We start from the raw sequence: 20,026 nt of genomic DNA on the forward strand, positions 1-20,026 counted from the left end.
ATACATTTAAATGAGTCTGGTTCTTGATTCCGTGATAATGCAGTCCTTCCTCATCTGGTGCTTCTAAGTCCTGTTTAGTTTGTCTAATGCTAAGTGCTTTCTCGTGTCCTACGTTTCGTGATGTCGTTTCTCTTGCATTTGTCGTCACAGTCTCTGTGGTGTCAGCATTAGTACTTTTACTCATCATATAAGGAATAGTAATGGTTAGTCCTATCCATAATATTAACACTAAGGCTACACTACACATACATACTTTGCAGCATGTTTTACAACAATTACGTCTAGGCCTTCCATTCACATTTGAATCAGACATTTTCGCTTAGAAGAAGTTCTCAACCCCTCTTTGTAACTTTGCACAGGTAGCTTACACTGAGCAACTTCAGGTTGGTTCGTCTTCTTCGGCAGACTGATCAGCTGTCTGTTCTTCGTCACTTTCGTCAGTTATATCAAGATCTTCAAATTCCTCCAACACCAAATAAGTCCATTCAGGATCTTGATATTTTTCGTTCAGTCTTTTTATTCGGTCACTCCTTCGTTTGGAGCTCTCTCCAGTTTGCTTTGCTATACGGGAACTTTGTCTTCTTTGCTCAAGTTTTTCTTCTACTGTTTTTAGTCTCAGTCTCAGTCTTTTAATGAACATTGGTTCTGTATTTTTCTTTTTCTTGAGTCTTTTAACTGGCACTGTTGTTTGGCTTTCTTCTAAGGCTCTTTTATTTTCATTTTGTTGTGGCACTTCTGTTTCTTCTCTTTCCCTTCCTGTCTGACTAGTCCCAGGTCTTGTATCTGTTTCTTCTGCCTGGTTACTAAGCTGGCCTTGTTCAGGTGTAAGCTGAATTTGACTTTTGGGCGTTTAAATTTCTGTGTCCTGAACACATTCGTCTAGTTCTATCTGATCCTGTTCAAGCACTTTGAACCTTTGATTTTCTTCCGCTTGAACTTTCGCCCTAATTTCTGTCTGTCCCTTTTCAACTTCAGGAGTTCTTGGAGGTGTGTCGATCACTTGTTCTGTCCCTATCTGATTTTCTTCTTCATCAGATTTGAAGAACTAGCGCTGGGCAGGATTACCAGAAACACAAGACTGCCTCAAACGCGTCCGCTGCGCGCTTCGCTCTGCATGCCTTTTATGTCTGCCTTGACCACACAGCTAGACTGTCAACCGGCGCTTGCTTCCTTCCACACAATCGGGATTAGGACCCGTGGTGTACCGGGAAAGTGAGCTCTCACCGGAAGTAAGGGTAAAAATGAAACACCTCATAAATCAGGTATCTTTACAATTCTAAAAGTACTGGCGCAGTGAGTGTAAAAACAATTTAGTAGTGACAGTGATTTAAAATGATGTAAATACCTTTAGACCAGCTATTTTAGCAGGTTATTTGCCAATAATTGAGACTCCAGTGGAGGAACATTACTAGGTTTGCAAATTGATGAGAGGGATTCATCTCTCCAGGCCACAGGACAGAAGCTTTTCTGGTTTGAAATGTTAATAAAGTGTAGCATATTCTGGTTTCCTGGCAGAATAATGAGTTTTCATCCAACACAAAACAAAAATGGAATTTTACGTCAGAACTGTTGGCCATGCTATCCTCTAAATGAAAAAACCCAGAAAATGCAGCTGGTCATAATTTATGAAGACTACTATAAAGGTTGCATGGAGAATATTATCTAAGTACAGTCAACCTAAGTATCAAAACAATTCCAAAGTCACTATATTGCAAAAACTGATTTAGTTTCACGTATTCTTGTACAATAAAATCCAACTGTCATAATACACCATCTTATGAATTCAATGCAGTGTTAGTGCAAGGCAAAAAAAAGGAAACGTATCACAATCCAATTAATGGCCCATAAATTGGAGCCAAGCCGGGCAGCCACAATGCAAGCGTCATCGTGGGTGCCCTGGGTGGGTTCATGGGCACCCACGCAGAAAAAAAATTGCCCGCTTCCACCAGCATTGGTATGGCCTTGGAGTTCCCCTGCGGCACCAACATTCAAAAAAAGAAGTGGATGCCCTGGGTGGGCATGGGGCACCAAAAAAGGTTTAATTGTAAAAAGCAAACAAATAAAAGGAATAATAAATGAGCGTCAGGAGCCACTAATTTATTATCCACTGCTTCTTTCAAGGAGCACACTATAATGACCTGCAAGGGCTTTTAATTATATTTTTGGATATTGAAGTTCCTCCTAGCAAGGGCTGGTGCACCACAGAGCATCTCTTTAATGTTGTGTGTGGCTACAGGGAGTGCAGCAGCCCTTCATCGAAATAACAAAAACAGTAAGTCTGCTGGGTATTTAAGTCCATAACTCCAGGAGAGATAACCAATTTTTTTTAAAACACTCCGAGGTGGAGCTGTATGCTCTTCAGCTGGAGTGCAGTGGCCACTTGATGTAGCTTCTATGGCTGCACTGTATGGCCTGAAAAAAAGTTAAAAGAAAGACTCAAAGAAATGTTTCTTTTTTTTTTTAATAAGGCTTTATTAAAAAACAGGACAATCAATTTTATTAAATATTGCAATGTGGAAATTTATATAAGGTATATTTGATTATAATTATTGTTGACTTTTGGACAAAGATAATAGGTCTGCTTTATATGTGTTAATATGCTGACCCCTTAATCAAGGCAATAGGCACATTTTTTATATTTTGGTGTTCTGACCCTTTGACAAAGTCAGTAGGTTAGCCTTGCTTCCGTGCTCTGTGGGCGCAGAGCCTGCCACAGGCTAAGTCCTGCGCCCAACCCGACATCACACACAGCCAGAGGCTGTGCGAGTCATGGGGTTGGCGTTATGTATGGTAATTTAATATGACTAAAAACCTAAACATTCACTATAAAAACCAAAGGTTAAAGTGACATTACAGTTAGGTATGGTAATAACTTATTTTCCATAAACAAAAACCGGAGAAATTCACTGAAAACAAACAAAAGCTAAAGGGCTGTTATACTTCGGTGAACATGTCAGTTAAAACATAGGGCCTCAATACAATGTCAGCCCGAAAGCCCGCTGGTCGGAGGCTTTCTGACCGACATGGTAGTTTTTAAGTCCAAGCCCTGTATTATGATGGAGGCGGTGGAAGTTTAAACTGGCCGGAGAATCCAACGCATTTCCGACGGGGTCGGAAAAACCTCATAATCCCTTACGGACTGGGTTTCCACGGTCGGGATTATGATGTTGGTTTCCGACAGCCATTCCATGTCGGCCTTTTCAACATGGAAAGGCTGTCGGAAAGCAACAGTGGGGCCCATAGCATGCCCGTCCCTCGGCGTTCTCTGAATTTGGGCCAGGGGGGCACTATGTGCCCCCTGAAAATCCCTACACCATGTAGCAGGCACCGTGAAGTGCATGCCACACGGTGGAGGGATCTTCACAAACTCCAATTTCTCAATGGGAGCTTGTGCTGTGGGCAGTTTTTGCCAGCTGCAAAGCTACCAAAGAAAAATGGAAGTTTGTGACTGCACCATGTGCGGTCGCATCCTAATCAGGTGTGCGGAACCGCCGACCTATTGTTGGGCGGTTCCCTCATGGAAATGGTGTTGGTCGCAGGCAACTCTGACCGACATTGTAATCAGGGCCAAAGTGTTTTAAACAAACAAAACCATTGACATTCACCAGTTATAGTTATCACAAGTAACTATAAGTCATGTCCTAAAGTAAATACACCTTGCACCCTTACCTTGCAGTACATAAGACCTCACATATTACATCACTCATGACATGTTCTACGACATCATTGATAAAACCAATGCAAAATCCAAAAGGACAACATTGCCGACAACACTGTGCATGGCAAGGGTGTGAGTTTTAGTTACTTTAGGGAACATGTTATAGTTACTGGAGAAAACTATAACTGGTGAATTTCAGTGTTTTTGTTCGTTTAAAAAATGTGTTTTTTCAACAGACATTATCACCTAACTATAATGTCCCTTCTTTAACCTTTGTTTTTTCAGTGAAAAAAAGATACACACGCACAGACACACATATTTATATATATATATATATATATATATAACAAACAACCATTCCCGGCTGTTCCTCGTCTCTTGCCACGGCGAGCCTGTGCGGGTGCCGGGCACCTTTCTCACATAGGAACATGGAACGACAAAATGCTGGAGGACTAAAAATCTTTGTGAATAAGGACAGCCACGAGCAAATAGCCCACTTGGGCAAGATTTATGACTTTCATGGATAAATGTGATTATCTCCGCATGTACTATGTGAAGCCCATATGGGCAAGATTTATGTTGAAAATGTTTTTCATATATAATTTGGTATTAATTTTTTACACATCGTGCATGAGCTCTATATGAAAGCCCACTTGGGCGAGACTTAATCTTCATTCGTGATTCTCTACAAAACATGAGCCTATTTAGTGCTACAATTGTTTAATTTAAAAGGCATAGCGTGGCGATACTTGTGTTTATAATTTATAACCATTCCACGATGGCGACCATTGAATTGGTCGGGGATGATAAATGAAAGTCCTCTTTCCATGTTTACGAGTGGGATATGTAAATAGCACACTGCAATGATCACATTTACCGTGACCAAGCCTTAGTGGCGAAACGCGTCGGTAGGGAGCTGCTGATTTCGTGCCTCTAATAAAATCACTAAAGCATCAAAAGTAGCCTGTGAATTTCTTCGAAAACGGTTTGTGAATATATATATATATATATATATCCAACTCCAAAGTTTGGCGCGAATATATATATATATATATATATATATATATATATTGCCACAGGGTGATTGGGAAACACCCGCTGCCACCAAATCAAAGGGCGCGTCGACACATGGACCTCCCAGTCACGGTCCAATTCAATTCACCAACGCTTCCAATCTCGCAAAGAAAGCAGTCAACGCCGTGTATTTAATGCCAGCTGGATAGTGCTAGACGCGTTTCGCCTGACCTGCAGGATTGGTCACTAGCGTGACCAAGCCTGCAGGTCAGGCGAAACGCGTCTAGCACTATCCAGATGGCCTTAAATAATTTTGCACAGACACGGCGTCGACTGCTTTCTTTGCGAGATTGGAAGCGTTGGTGAATATATATATATATATATATATACATATCCACCACACCTTTACTTCGGGATTCCCCGTCCACCAGAATCAGAAAGGAACTGACACCTCTTTCTGCGTGCAAATTTCTTTATTTTCGTGCTCTTGCCGCTATTACGCGTTTCATTCCCTTGAGGCTTTGGTCACATGACATACCCATGATTCCCCTACAATTTAAAGTGCCCAGAGCTTTAACAGGAACTGAAAACAGACTACCTGTTTAGTTTTTTTCTATGTTTTGTTACAACATTTGTCTGACTCAATTCATGGTCGGTTTCAACTTTGTAATACTGTGCAAAACTTCGCAATTATTTTAATTGTAAACATTGACCCTATGTGTCTATAGGGTATATGTGCAACCTTAAGCAACATATTATTGACAAATAAATAAATGACATTCTAATCCTATGAAAATTTCACAATGGATTAAAAATGGTGACCTCCGACCAGATTCGGTCAGTACTGCATAAATAAATTATTTGATGGTTTTCAACCAGTCCTTTTTAAATGTGCAAATTACGCAAAAGTTCTCAGTATAAATACATGGCAAACACCCTTGAGTAATGTTCTCCCAGGTTAAATCCAATATGTAGCTACATTGCGTGTGTGTAATACTAACTGTTTAAAATACAATAATTGAAACATAGCTGATGCTAATTCCAACAACATTGGTCCTCTGACTCTATGTTAGCCAGTTAGCGTACAGTACTAGTATTGAATTGAATTGAATTGAAATTAAATTTGTAGAGCGCAACTAAACCCGAAGGCATCAAGGCGCTTAAGATGGTACAACTGTTTGGTCAAAAGAGAACTGGGGTGGGTTATTGGTAAGCTTCTTGAAAGAGCCAGGTCTTAAGTGCTTTGCGAAAAAGGGCCTGGGATACAAGACCCTTAAGGTCCTCAGGGAAGGTAGTTGGAACTGTAGATGGGGAGGCAGGAGGGGGGTGAGACAGCTGAATCTGGGACAATACTGCCATCAGTGTGGAGGCTAGAGCCTGACTGGATTTCTGTAGGGCAGACATGTCTGAGTGAATGCCCTCCAGGAAAGATACCATTTGGGTAAGGCGATTGTTATGCACCTGGAGAACATTCAGCACTGCTGTCTGCCCCACAGAGATCTGTCTCAGGATGTTGATGGCCTTCACACCGAGTGCAACAGGGGAGACAGTGGCAGGAAGTGAGGTGCCTGGCGCAAAGGAGACACTGCCCCTTCTAATGGAGTGGTCACTGACTGTGGGCTGGGGAGCAGCTGGGAGGGTGCAGATGGTAGGGGTGGTGGTGGACTCTGATGGAGTGGATCCTGTTCCTGGGTCATCGACCACCACATGGGAGTCTTCGCTGGAGCTTGAGCTTGTTGTCGAGCTGACAGATGTGATGTCAGACATGTTCTCAGTGAGGTTCCACTTCCTCTCTGTGCCACTGGTTCCCTCTTGCTCGGTTTCCGCACAGGAACCACTATGGCTAGTTGTATCCACAAGTTCCGTTGCACTGTCTCCTCCCTTGGCCGGTTCCCCACCTTGCTGCCGTCTGCTTCTCAACTGCCCACCCCGGTCCGGGCAGACCACTGCAAGGATGAGTAGCATTAGGGGGGGGGGTCAGGGTTGGGTGCACACCCCTCTTGCCTGGAGGCGACAGGCCCAACAGGACTCCTGCGATCCTCTTGATCCAGCCTCTCAAGTCCTACCACTGTTTCCTGCAGTGTGCACTGCGCTGACGGATAACTCCCATGGAATGTACCTTCCGGGAGATGGTCCTCCACAGCTTGGCCTTCTGATGGGAGTTGACTATGTGGCATTACTGATGGGTTAGTTTACATAGTAACGCTTTTTTCTAATCTCAGACAAGACAACAAACACCTCCATATTCATTTCACTATATGTTGTCATTAGATGAACCTTAAAATATGGAAAATAGTAAACCTTGACCAAATGTATTCTCCCATTTGTATATCCCATTTCAAATCCCTGACTAACATTTGATTCAAATTGGGGCCAGATAACACACACCCTCTCTAGACCTCGTTTTGCCTATATCTTGGCTGTAAAACCTGCTTTTTAGATGTCCTGTCAAATTTGTGTATTAAAGTGCAAAAATTGAACAAGTGAGATAAAAGTGCTGATTGCGTCAAAATACATTCCGCATACCTTGGAAGGCCAATAGGAACTTCCTGGTAGCTGGAACAAGATGGGAAACAAATTCTAAGTAAAAAGGAAGCTAAAACGGGGGAGAGAGTAGATAAAGTTCATTGTTTTGAGGGTCTCTTTTTAATTACACACGTTGAAAGAAATTTATTTCATAATACGATAATCAATCAATCAATCAATCAATCAATCAATCAATCAATCATATCATTTGTAAAGCGCACTACTCACCCGTGAGGGTCTCAAGGCGCTGGGGTGGGGAATGCTGCTACTGCTCGAAAAGCCAGGTCTTGAGGAGTTTTCTGAAGGTCAGCAGGTCTTGGGTCTGCCATAGGTGGATGGGGAGGATGTTCCAGGTCTTGGCGGCGAGGTGGGAGAACGATCTGCCACCTGAGGTTGCTCTTCAGATGCGGGGGACTGTAGCGAGGGCGAGGTCGGCAGAGCGGAGCTGGCGGGTGGGGGTGTAGAAGCTGAGTCGTCTGTTGAGGTACGTTGGTCTGGTGTTGTGGAGTGCCTTGTGTGCGTGGGTGAGGAGTTTGAAGGTTATCCTCTTGTTGACCGGGATTCAGTGCAGGTCTCTCAGGTGGGGTGTGATGTGGCTGCGGCGAGGGATGTTGAGGATCAGGCGTGCAGAGGCGTTCTGGATGCGTTGGAGCCGTCTCAGGAGTTTGGCCGAAGCTCCTGCGTAGAGGGCGTTTCCATAGTCCAACCTGCTGCTGACAAGGGCCTGAGTGACTGTTCTTCTCGTTTCAGTGGGGATCCACTTGTAGATCCTACGGAGCATGCGGAAGGTGTTGAAGCAGGAGGAGGAGACGGCGTTGACCTGTTTAGTCATGGAGAGGGTGGAGTCGAGGATGACCCCTAGGTTGTGTGCGTGGTCGGTGGGTGTTGGAGCGGTTCCCAGTGCGGTCGGCCACCAGGAGTCGTCCCAGGCCGAAGGGTTGGATCCGAGGATGAGGACTTCCATCTTGTCCAAGTTCAGCTTCAGTCAGCTGTTCCTCATCCATTCAGCAACAGCCTTCATTCCTTCATGAAGGTTGGTTTTGGCAGTGTGGGGGTCCTTGGTGAGGGAGAGTATCAGCTGGGTGTCATCGGCATAGGAGAGGATGTTGAGGTAGTGCCGACGGGTGACGTGGGCAAGCGGTGCCATGTAGATGTTAAACAGAGTTGGGCTGAGGGATGAGCCCTGGGGTACGCCGCAGATGATCTCGGTAGCTTCGGAGCGGAAGGGGGGAAGGCGGACGCTCTGTGTTCTGCCGGAGAGGAAGGAGGTGGTCCAGTCCAGGGCCTTCTCTTGGATCCCAGCGTTGTGGAGGCGTGTTCGTAGTGTGTGGTGACAGACCGTGTCGAAGGCGGCTGACAGGTCCAGGAGGATGAGGGCCGCTGTTTCTCCGTTGTCCAGCAGGGACTTGATGTCATCGGTGGCGGCTATGAGGGCAGTCTCGGTGCTGTGGTTGCTGCGGAACTCGGACTGGGAAGGGTCCAGGATGTTGTTCTCCTCGAGGTAGCGGGTAAGTTGTTAGTTGACGGTCTTCTCGATGACCTTTGCCGGGAGCAGGGAGATGGGCCGGAAGTTCTTGAGGTCCTTGGGGTCAGCCTTGGGTTTCTTGAGTAAGGCGTTCATCTCGGCGTGCTTCCAGCTCTCCGGGAAGGTTGCTGTCTCAAAGGAGGTGTTGATGACTTTCCGGAGATGGGGTGCGATGGATGTGCTGGCTTTGTTGAAGATGTGGTGTGGGCATGGATCTGACGGAGATCCGGAGTGGATGGTGTTCATGATCTTGATGGTGTCATCGTCATTGATGTTGGTCCAGTAGAGCAGGCGGTTGGTGCGGATGGTGGTCGTGGAGGCGGAGGTCTCAGTGGTTGTCGGGGTGGTCGTGACGTTAAAACTGTCGTGGATGTCTGTGATCTTGCGGTGGAAGAAGGTGGCCAGCGAGTCGCACAGGTCTTGCGAGGGTGGGACGTTGTTGGTGTTGGAGCTGGGGTTGGAGAGTTCCTTCACGATGTTGAAGAGCACTTTGCTGTTGTGCGCGTTGTTGTCTAGGCGGTCTTTGAAGGAGGCCCTTTTGGCGGATCTGATGAGGTGATGGTGTCTGCGGGTGGCATTCTTGTGGGCTGCGTGGCTGTCCGGTGTTGGTTCACGGAGCCAGATCTTCTCCAGCTTTCTGGAAGGTTTGCTTGGAACCACAGAGGTCTTCAGTGAACCAGCTGGCTTTCTTGTTGGTATGATTGTTGGAGGGTTTCTTGATCGAGGCGAGGGTGTTGGCGCAGTTGTTGATCCACTGTCTGAGGTTGCGGGCGGCGGTGTCGGGGTCGGTATGGTCGGCGGGTGGGCTCTGGGCGAGGGTGGTGGTTAGCTTGTCTTCGGTGACTTTGCTCCAGCAGCGGTGAGGCATCTGTTGGGTGCGGTGGTGCATGGTGGGTTTCTTGAAGGTGAAGTGCATGCAGCGGTGGTCGGTCCAGTGGAGTTCGGTGGTATGGTTGAAGCAGACGTTGGGGCTTGCGGAGAGGATGGGGTCAAGCGTGTGACCGGCTGAGTGGGTGGGTGTTGTGACGAGTTGTCTGAGTTTGAGGTTGACTAGTTTGTCGATCAGGGTGGTGGAGTTGGTGTCGTCATTGTTCTCGAGGTGGAAGTTCAGGTCCCCGAGGAGGATGTAGTCCGTGGAGGCGAGGGCGTGTGTGCTGACGAAGTCGGCGATGGAGTCGCTGAACTGTGGTTGGGGTCCGGGCGGTCTGTAGATGAGGGTTCCTCTGAGGGTGGTGTTGGGGTCGGTGTGGATCTGGAAGTGCAGGTGTTTGGCGGTGCTGAGGGTGTCGTCGGTGTTGGTCGAGACTCTGAGAGTGTTCCTGTGGACGATGGCGATTCCTCCTCCCGCTCTGTTGGTGCGGTCCTGGCGGGTGATCTTGTAGCCTTTCGGGACGGCTATGGCTATGTCGGGTGCAGAGGCGGGGTTCGGCCAGGTCTCCGTCAGGAAGGCAAGGTCTGGGGAGGTTGAGTTGAGTAGCTCCCAGAGTTCAACGGCATGTTTTTGGGCAGAGCGGGTGTTGAGAAGGATGCATCTGAGGTGGTTGGGTTCTTTCCTGGTCGGCAGCATGGTGGGGTGGATGCTTGTGAAACTGCAGTTCCAGCAGGTTAAAGCTCCGTGGGTACGCTTCGGGGCGGCCAGGAAGCAGGTGTGTGATCGTCCGGTGTTGAGTGCGTGGAGTGTTCTGGCATCAAGCGGTGTCTGGCGTCATGGCATTCGTGGTGTCCAAGGGTCCTGCGCTGGGCACGGTCCAGGCACGGATGGGCACAGACAGGCTTGCCTTAGGTGCGCCAGCGGCGCGCCCGCTGAGCGCAGCCGCGTAGCGGCTTCCATATGAGGGGATGTGGGAGGGAGGACCAGCTGGGAGGCGGGAGCGGGGCGGCGAATGGGATTGCAGGTGGGCGGGGCCGCAGGGACACAGCAGCGGGAAAAATGGGCGGGGGCCGCGGGAGAACTGGGCACAGGAAGGAAAAACAAGTTTAGGCAAGAAAACAAGTACAGGCACAGAAGAATAAAAACAAGTCTGGGCAAGAAAGCAAGTTAGGCACAGGGGAATAAAACAAGTCTGGGCAGGAAAACAAGTACAGGCACAGGGGAATAAAAACAAGTCTGGACAAGATAGCAAGTACAGGCACAAGGGAATAAAAACAAGTCTGGGCAAGAAAGCAAGTACAGGCACAGGGGAATAAAAGCAAGTCTGGGCAAGAAAGCAAGTACAGGCACAGGGGAATAAAAACAAGTCTGGGCAAGAAAGCAAGTTAGGCACAGGGGAAAAATACAAGATTAGGCAAAAACAATGCAGGCAGAGCCGTGCAGCAGTGTGGGGAGCAACCTGCCTGCGAGCAGGGTCATAGGTCGCTCAGATAACTACTGTGTTGGATAACCTGCACAGTACCATAAAACGTGGGCCCGTAGGGCCTAACACCAGGTATGTAGATCCTCTGTGGTGTTTAAGCCATTCGGACTCTTACTATCTAATTCCGAGATATATTTAGTTTCTAGTCATCCCAGAATGGCTTCCCTGTTACCACCCCGTCTAAACGGTGGTACGGCATCCACCACAAAATACTTCAAGTTGTTAAGATTGTTAGCATGAACCTCCTTGAAGTGGCGTGCCACGGGCTAGTTGGCATCAGAGTTAGTCATTGCACTCATGTGCTGGAGCTCTCGTTTGTGGACCGGCAGTTTTGTACTGCCGACATACTGTAGTCCACACGAGCACTCCAGCACATATACGGCAAATTCAGTTTTGCAAGTTAACTATTTGTCTATGGTACATGGCTGTTTTTTGAAAGGTGAAATGAAATTCATTTTATTTATTCCATATTGGCATGCTTTACAATTGGAGCATTTGGCAAATCGCCGGCGGTTCGATAACCAATTGCTAGTGGTTTTAATCTCGGGGCTATTGCTGACTACCAAATCTCTTGTACTGGGTGCCCTTCTATAGGTGATAGTGGGGGTACATGATATAGTATCACCCAGAACAGGGTAATTTACAATCAGGTGCCAATTCTTCATAAGTATTTTCAACAGACTATTTTTGTGTCTGTTGTATGTCAGGATAAGTCTTGGTTTAAGGCTAGTTTGATCTGCAGTGTTGTTGATCACATTCTTACCTCGTGGTGGTGTCATTAACAATCATTGCGAGATAAAGTTCTGGTGCGTTTGATTGCATCATCTATTAGTTGGCTAGAATAGCCCCTTTCTAAAAATCTGTTCTTCCACTCGCATTGTGCTGTTACCAAATCTTCCTCCCTCCTACAGATTCTATGGATTCTTAACATCTCCCCATAGGGGATGCTACAGATGGCATGCTTAAGGTGGAAGCTGGTAGAATGGAATATAGTGTTGCCAGCTGTTGGCTTCCGATGGAGTTTAGTTTCTAGCCTCCCATTAGCAACAAACATTTCAAAGTCAAGAAAGGTAATAAAGCAATCACAGATATCATGGGTAAAGTGTAAATTATACTCATTGATGTTCAGTTCAGCTATAAACTCTTCTGCACTAGATTTGTCCCCATGCCAGACCACAAAGAGGTCATCTATGTAACGACCCACTTCACTAAGTTGTTAGCCATGATGTCTGTATATTTAGTTGTTAAGACCATCCTCTCCCAGTAACCCATATGTAAGCAGGCGTAGCTAGGGGAAAAACTCACCCCCATAGCTACGCCTCTTACTTGATAGTACACCTGTTGATTGAACAGAAAGTAGTTGTTCTCCAAACAGAACCTTGTGGGATCTACTAACATTTTTTGTGTGCATAGTACTCAATAGGTCTCATGCTCAAATAAAATTCCATAGCTCTTATCCCGTCCTCATGCTGGATGGATGTATATAGATTAGACACATCTAATGCAATGAGTAAATACTCATCCTGCCATACAAAATTTGACATTTGTTTTAAAAAGTCAGTAGTGTCTCTAATAAACTATGGCAGATCCCGAACATGAGATTGAAGAAATTAGTCTATGTACACCGACTCATTATCCAAAAGGCTCTGCTTGGCCGATATCATCGGTCTTCCAGGTGGACATGAAGGTTTTTTGTGCACTTTTGGTATCAGGTACATTATGGGTAACGTGGGATAATCATTTTTTAAAAATGTAAAATCATCCCGATTGATCAAACCCATACTCTTCCAGACCAGCAGTTTAGAGTAAAGTTGGTTCTAACTGATTTGGTCATTTGTCTTTTACTTATCTTGTAGCAGTCCCAATCCGACAACTGCCGTAATGCTTCTTTTTGATATTGTTTAAGAGGCCAGATAACGTTTCCTCCCTTGTCGGAGTTGCGCACTACAATAGATACCTGTTTCCACAGTTTTTCAACAAATTGTTGATATCTGTGATGCTGTGCTGTTCGGTTTCTGTTTTCCCTTTGGACTCTCAAGTGTAGTTTTTAGGTCTCGTCCTATTAATCGCGCAAGCGATAATAGGATGAGAGTATAGAGGCTCATCTAAGCTCTGAAATAATCGCGGATTTCGTCGAGTGCATGTGCACATGCACGCGCTTTTTACCATTTGCTCCCCCAGCCGCCTGCCTCCGAGAGCTTCACTTCAGTATTACATATGTTTATTGAAGATACAACATGTGAAAAAACAGTGGCGACATGAGAGAGTGGATGATCCGTCCGAGGACAGACCCGCCGAGCAGTGGTAAGGAAGGCACAAACCCCTGAGTACGTTATGGGCAAACAGTCTTATACACAGCAAGCCGCCTACAACCCAACCAGGGCCGGCCGCGTCATAAACATAATGTGAATGGAGAGCATCTCCGGGCCTTCACTACTTCCCAGTCTGCTGAAAGGCCGGTAGCCCAGTTCTCTGCATTACAGCCGCTGAATGTTCAGCAGTCCCTCTTCGAGCGCCTTCCTATGCTTCTACGGTTTATCAGCCACTGCAGGACCCCCCTCCTTAGGAGTTCAGTAACCAACCCAAAACAAAACGGAAAGTAAAAAGAAGGGAGGACCCCTCTTAAACAGTCTCAGTTTCTCCCAAGTCCTCATCCCCCAACCCCCCCAGCAACCCTCACCTCCCTCCCCAACTCCCACTGCCCCCCCTCCCTTTGGTCCGTGGTCCGCTTTTGCTGCAGCCTAGGGCCTCCTCAATCTTCACTGGTAAGTCAATGTGTTTTGGGATCTGTGTCGGTGTCTGTCAATCTCAACAGACGGAGGTACTTAGGACAGGTCACCTCCGTGAACTCAGACGCTAGCAGGGACAGGAATGGTTTCCACAACTCCGCATAGTTCGCTTCCTCCCCCGCCCTGGACAAAGACAGTTTCTCCATTCCCAGAACCATCCATAGACGATGTAGCCAACCCTGATATGTGGGGATGTGTTTGGTTCGCCATTGCGCCACTATGTTCTGTACTGCTGACCCCAGTGCGATCGCTATCAGACGACCTCTTCGTGATTTCAGTGGGTAAGTCAGTGCGTTAGGCAACCCCAGGAGCACGTAAGTGGGGAAGCGGGGGATTTCTGTTTCGAAGTGTGTATCTATCTCTCCCAATATCTGGCTCCAGTATTCCTGTAAAAGTGGGCAGTCCCAGAGCACATGCACTAATGTGCCAATCTGACCTCAGCCACGCCAGCACCGAGGGTCCTGTTTGCTATCCATTTCGTACAGGCGTTCGGGGGTGTAATACCAGTAGAACACAACTTTTGTGAGGGTATCTGTTAGTCCCATGTGATAGGCTGAGTGGCGCGCTCTATAGTAGACTCCCTCCCACTCTTTATGTGTTAGGTTTCTCCCCAGCTCCCGTTCCCAACGCACCCTGCTCGCATTATAGGTGTATTTGTGTTTCTGCATGAGTGTCTTGTAAAGGTCTGAGATCAGTTGTTTGTCATTGGTGCGGGAGATCAGCCAGTATTCGAATTTAGTCAGGTGTCTGTCAGCTGCCGACCTTACTGTGGTGTTGAGCGCCCAGTGCCTAACCTGGAAGTAACGGAGCCTTTCCGTCTCTGGCAGGTCGAATTCCTGCCTAAATTGTTGGAAGGGAATCACTCCTTCTGCGTCATAGACGTGATGGAGAGCCCGACAACCCGCAGGCCTCCAGCGCGCAAACGACTTCTCGTCCATCCCCGGGTGGAATTCCGGATTTCCGACGATGGGTGTAAGGGGGGAAGGAAGGGTGGTGAGTTCCTGACTGACCCCTACTCGGTCCCAAATCTCCAGGGGCACCCGCGTGATGAAGGATGCGTAGAGATTGGGAGGCCTGTGTTCCCGTCTCATAAAGGGGATTTCCTGCAAAGTCCGTCCTGCGACGGCCTGGTCTTGAAACAACCATTGTTTCCCAGATTCCCATCTGACCCACTCCACTAGAAAGCGGAGCTGGGATGCTTGAAAGTATGTTGCTAAGTCCGGCATCCCAATTCCGCCGTGTTCTGGCGGCAGCATGACGAACTGGCGCTTCATGCGGGGTTTCCTCCTGTTCCATATGAACTGTGACAGTTCTGACTGCATCTGCTTTATCCAGCCTCGAGGTGGTGCAAGAGGGATCGTGCGGAAGAGGTATAAGATTTGGGGAAGAACCGTCATCTTAACAGCCGCCACCCTACCCAACCAAGACAACGGATAATATTTCCACCGACCTAACTCGTGTCTGATTTTCTGCCGCAGTTTAGAGTAGTTGAGGTCTACAGAGGCCTGAAGAGAGAGTGCCAGGTGAATCCCAAGATATGGGACCGTGTCCGTTGTCCATGGTATGGGGAACAGTGCCTGCAGGTGGGCGCGTGTTGTGGGAGGCAGGGACAAGTCGAGGGCCACCGACTTAGTCATATTAACTTTGAAGCCAGAGACGCAGCCGAATCTCTCGAGATCCGCGACGCACGCCGGCAGGGAGTTCCGCAGATTCGTGAGGGAAATCAGCACATCGTCAGCATACAGGCTTATGGTGTGGATGTCACCCCCAAATTTGATACCCTGCACCTCCGGGTCGGAGCGCAAAAGGTGTGCAAGAGGCTCCATATATAGGGCGAATAAAAGGGGAGACAAAGGGCAGCCTTGCCTGGTGCCCCGTTCGATATCGAACCGGGGCGACGTGTACCCATTGACTCGAACTGTTGCTGTCGGAAATGTATAGCAGTTGAACACCCTAGTTCGGAATTTAGGTCCTATCCCTGCTTTCAGCAACACTTTCTCCAAGTAGGGCCAGTGTACCCTATCAAATGCCTTTTCGGCGTCAATGGCCAGCATCATATATTCGCCCTCAGTCCGCGCAGCTTTTTCCAGGAGGTGGAAGGCCCGTTTAGTGTTGTATGAGGTCTGACGCTCAGGAATAAATCCGGATTGATCCGGGTCGATCAGTCCCCCCATATATGGTCCTAAGCGGGAGGCGAGGATCCCTGTGTAAAGCTTGAGGTCAACATTCAAGAGGGAGATTGGTCTATACGCTCCGCACTCTACAGGATCTTTACCTGGTTTAGGTATCACCGCAATGGACGCTTCCAGTAGGTCTCTATGGATCGCTCCATCCTCCGCAAAAGAGGTAAAGAGTCGGGCGAGTAGTGGCGCCACTTGGTTACAGAATGTCTTGTAAAAGCTTACCGGGAAACCGTCTGGACCCGGGGCCTTGAGTAGTTTAAGCCGTGAGATGGCGGAGATGACTTCTTCCGGTCTGATGTCTCTCTCCAGGCAGTCTATTTGTTCCTGCGTCAACTCCGGCAGGGGGATACCTGCCAGGAACTCTGTCTCCGCCTCTGGGCTAGGAGGGTCAGCTGTGTACAGTTTTGCATAAAAATTACTGAAGGCTTCCGCTATGGCTTGGTTCCCGTCTACTGTGACGCCATCGCTCCTCTTTATCTCTCGCACCTCCCGGCGCTGCTTGACCTCGCGAAGTCTATGAGCCAACAGACGCCCACACCTGTCTCCGCCCGTATAATAAGCGTGGCGTAGTCGTAGTGCTGCGTACTCTGCTCTATCGAGATCGAGGGCCGCGAGTTGTTGGCGGACTGCTTTTAATTGCCTCCATATTCTCGGAGCCCCCGTTCTCCGGTGCATCTGTTCCAACTCCCTGGTCTGCTGTGTGAGTTCTTCCCTCTTAGATTGACGTTGTGCATTTTCTGCAGTCGAGAGTGATATAAATTCGCCCCTAAGAACTGCTTTAAGCGCGGCCCATTGCGTGGATAGCGTGGTGTCATTGCTGCTGTTATGTGCAAGATAGTCAGTGATCGCGCTTTGGATTTTGGCGACCACTGCTTTCCTCTGTAGTAGTGAGTCTCGGAGGCGCCAAACCCTACTTGAGCGCTGTGTAGGTGGCATTGAGAGGATGACTTTCACTGGTGCATGGTCGGAAAGTGAAGCGGTTCCTATGTCGGCGCTGGTGGCCAGCGTTTTGGTGGCAGTGGAAACTAGCAGGTAGTCAAGACGTGCATATGTTTGGTGGGCAGCTGAGAAATGTGTATAGTCTCTCTCTCCAGGATGCAGCTCGCGCCAAAGATCTATTAATCCTAAGTCCTGCATTCTGGGTTTGCCTGCCGTAGTGAGCGCCCCCACCTGTGTAGTGCGTTGACAGGACCTGTCAAGAGTGTTGTCAAAGACCAGATTGAGGTCTCCGCCCAAAACTATGTGACGGTCCGTTGTATCGGTGACATCAGTGAGTGCTCTGTGAAGAAAGTGTTCCTGTCCATCATTGGGCCCATATATCGAGCCAATCGTAAGAGTCCTGTCGCCTACAGCGAACCTGTATACTAGTAGGCGCCCCTTGGTCTCGGCCAGCTTCCCCAACACCTTGCCCCTGAACTTTTGTGCCACCAGGATCGCCACCCCCGCTTTCTTATCCGGGCATGAGGAGAAAAATTGATGGGGAAATTTACAAGACCTCAGCCTGTGACAATCTTTATTCAGAAGGTGTGTTTCCTGCAGGAGGCATACGTCCGCCTTTGACTGTTCTAGCTGCAGCAGGATCGCTTTGCGCTTAACAGGATTATTCAGGCCGCGCACATTCAATGTGAGGATATTTAGCTTGTCATTCTTCATCTAGAGGTTCCAACCCACTCCCTGCCCCTTGTGTAGCCCTAGAGTAGCCGGGCCCGTTAGCCCCCAACCTGCCCCTGCGCCGTGGCTCCATCCACCCTGCCTCAGAGCCATCTCTACCAGTAATCGAACCATGGACCAAATTCTCTCCCCAACTCAAACTCCCCCCTCCCCCCCCATCAACTGTAAATTGTCATTGTCTCTCATCCAGGGATGAAAAGGAAAAAAGATTAGTGTAAGGTAGTCTTACTAGTCTGTTCGGGAGCACCCTCCCGCCAACGGCCATGCGGCCAGAACGGACAACCAGATCAATAGGCGTCTGTAGGTTTCTCATCCCGTGGGACCGGTGCCATTATCCGTGGCTACTGCATCCACCGCGGCGCGTTGTCCTGCTGCAATCTCCGTCGCCGGAAGTTTCTTGACTCGTTTCCACCTTCGCTGTTGGCTCCATTGCGGCCTCCTCCCTTCCGTCTCTGGCGCGGTTCCTTGGGCCCCGCGTCGTCCTTGGGTACTTCTATTCCTAACAGCGTGCAGGCCTCGGAGACCGATTGGAGCTGGTATTGTTTATTCTCCAGTCTGAAAATGAGGCAAAGGGGTGGCCCCAGCTGTATGGAATATTGTTCTGCTGCAGGTAGGATGTGACTGGCTTAAAAAGCCGGCGTTTGTGCAATGTGAGCGCCGCCAGGTCCTGGAATAGCAGTGGTGATGTGCCTTGGAATGCTATCGGGTGTTTCTGGCGTGCCTTCTGTAGTATCTCTTCTTTGGTACGGAAGTCCTGAACACACACCAAAATGTCCGGGGGGGGGAGGGGGGGGCGCCGTCGCCGCGCGGGGCGGGCCAACCCTATGAGCCCTATCTAGCTGTAGAGGAGAGTCTAATGGCCGCCCCAGCACGTGGTTGAAGAGTTCTCTAGCGTAGCGGAACGCATCTTGGGTGGCTTCGGACGTGGCCACATTGCGAATGCGGATGTTATTTATTTATTTATTTATTTTGAAAGTTTTATATAGCGCGAACAAGATCTTTGCAGATATCAGAGCGCTTTACAAGGGCATGGGGATAAAAAATACAAAGTAATAAAGCGTATATACAGAGTAATATATGAGGTAGTTAGGTACAAGGTGCAAGTTACATAGGTGGGACAAAGGACATGAGGTAGGTCACAGGTGAGGTAGTGTCGGTACACAGTGTATAGACAAACAATTGCGTCAATAGTATAAAGTGCAATAATAAGGAGCATATACTTGCTTAGGCGTGTTTAGAATATTTAGAGTTTAAAGGTGGGTACAGTTGAGGTAGGTGTGAGCAGGGTGTATAGTCCCACAGGTGCGAGAGTATTAGGGGAGTAAGGAACGTTGAGATGGAGAGGGTAAAGTGTGCAAAGTCAACCAGGTGCGTCAATAATATAACAATATACATAATCAACCAGGTGCATCAAACATTATAACAAAATACAAAGAGTGAGCGTATACAGTTAAGTAATTCGATAACACGGGTGGCACAGTAGACCAGGGTCGGGAAGGACTTACAAGGCAGATTCATGAGTGATACGGAGCAATAGATCATGTGTATTTTGCCATGAGGATCGCTTTAACTTCCCTCTTAAAGATTGTTTCGGAGGATTGTTATGGCGTCTGGAGCGATTTTCTAAGTCTTCCAGGTGGAGTTGCAGATCCACCTGCTGGTCGTGCAGTCGAATGATCTCCTGTTGCTGGGCTGCGAGTTCCGTCTCCCTTTCGTCGCTTTTGGTTTCCAGGTCTGCCACCCTTTCCCCTATGCCATCCATCTCGCGCCGCACCTCCCGGATTTCGCTGGTGAAGTCCGTCTTGAAGGTCTGGATATCATCCCGCAGGGACGCAAAGAGGGACTCCAAAAAGGCCTTTGTAAGGGGTTCCGCACCAGTGTCCGAGGTCTGCTCCATTGCCTTCGGTGTCGGGGCTACTGCGTCCTTCTGTGGGGGGGGTCTGCGATTTTGCGAACATCTCCTTCACTGTTTTGCCTCGGGGAGGCCTGCCCGTAGACATCCCTCTTTTCTGGCAGTCGGATCACCCGGCGTTCCAGGTCCCGTTGTCCAATCCGATAGGTTCCGACCTTCACCGTATCAGTGGGTTGGTGCCGGGTCTCAACGGGGCCAGCACGCTCTCCCGGGTCCCCCCAGCGCGAGTTTCCCTCTTTAGCTCGTTGTTGTACGTGGTAACTCGCCGTTGCGTTCCCGGTCCGGCTCTAATTTGGAAGTCACCCCTGCTCAGCTTCGGTGTGCCTCTCCTTCCCTCAGTTTTCCAGCCCTTACTCCGACTCCTTCTATTCCCAGGCCGTGAGGGCAGACTACC

This window comes from Lissotriton helveticus, chromosome 2_1, assembly GCF_964261635.1.
Source record: "Lissotriton helveticus chromosome 2_1, aLisHel1.1, whole genome shotgun sequence".
NCBI lineage: Eukaryota > Metazoa > Chordata > Amphibia > Caudata > Salamandridae > Lissotriton > Lissotriton helveticus.